This window comes from Morone saxatilis, unplaced genomic scaffold (assembly GCF_004916995.1).
Source record: "Morone saxatilis isolate NCDOM2014 unplaced genomic scaffold, NCSU_SB_2.0 Contig14, whole genome shotgun sequence".
Taxonomy (NCBI): Eukaryota; Metazoa; Chordata; class Actinopteri; family Moronidae; genus Morone; species Morone saxatilis.
In genome coordinates, this window is record NW_023339696.1 from 13,719,366 (window position 1) to 13,719,843 (window position 478).

The following is a 478-nucleotide window of genomic DNA, read 5'->3' on the forward strand; positions in this document are numbered from 1 at the left end:
GGAAAAGAGGGACAAGGTTTTTCCTGAATGTCTGAGCTTCTCATCATATGGCATAATGTCAACCAACCTGCAGAGAAATTTAATCTCAGCAACTTGATCCTATTATTTCAGTCACAACCCAAATCATGTGAAATCCATCCCTCATGAAACACCTTGAGATACAGCACTTTTCACATGGGGACAGCTTTTCTCCCCCGTAGTCCACCAGACTTGGAGGGTGTGGTCGTCATTATGAAGTGTCAGTATCCAATTAAACCAAAAAGACATCCTCTACAAGTAGCAAAGTCACTAGCAATACCAAACCAGATCCTGACCGCCTCTGCTTCATGTGATCCTCTTCATTATGTAATCTCACAAACCTGTTTGTGACAAGGCACTGCCTCATTAGAAAATGCGTTTCAAAGTAAGCAGTGGAAGCTAATATTTGAATTGTAAAGGATATCTTCTCTTGGGAGTCCTTATGAAACCTCTTTAATGA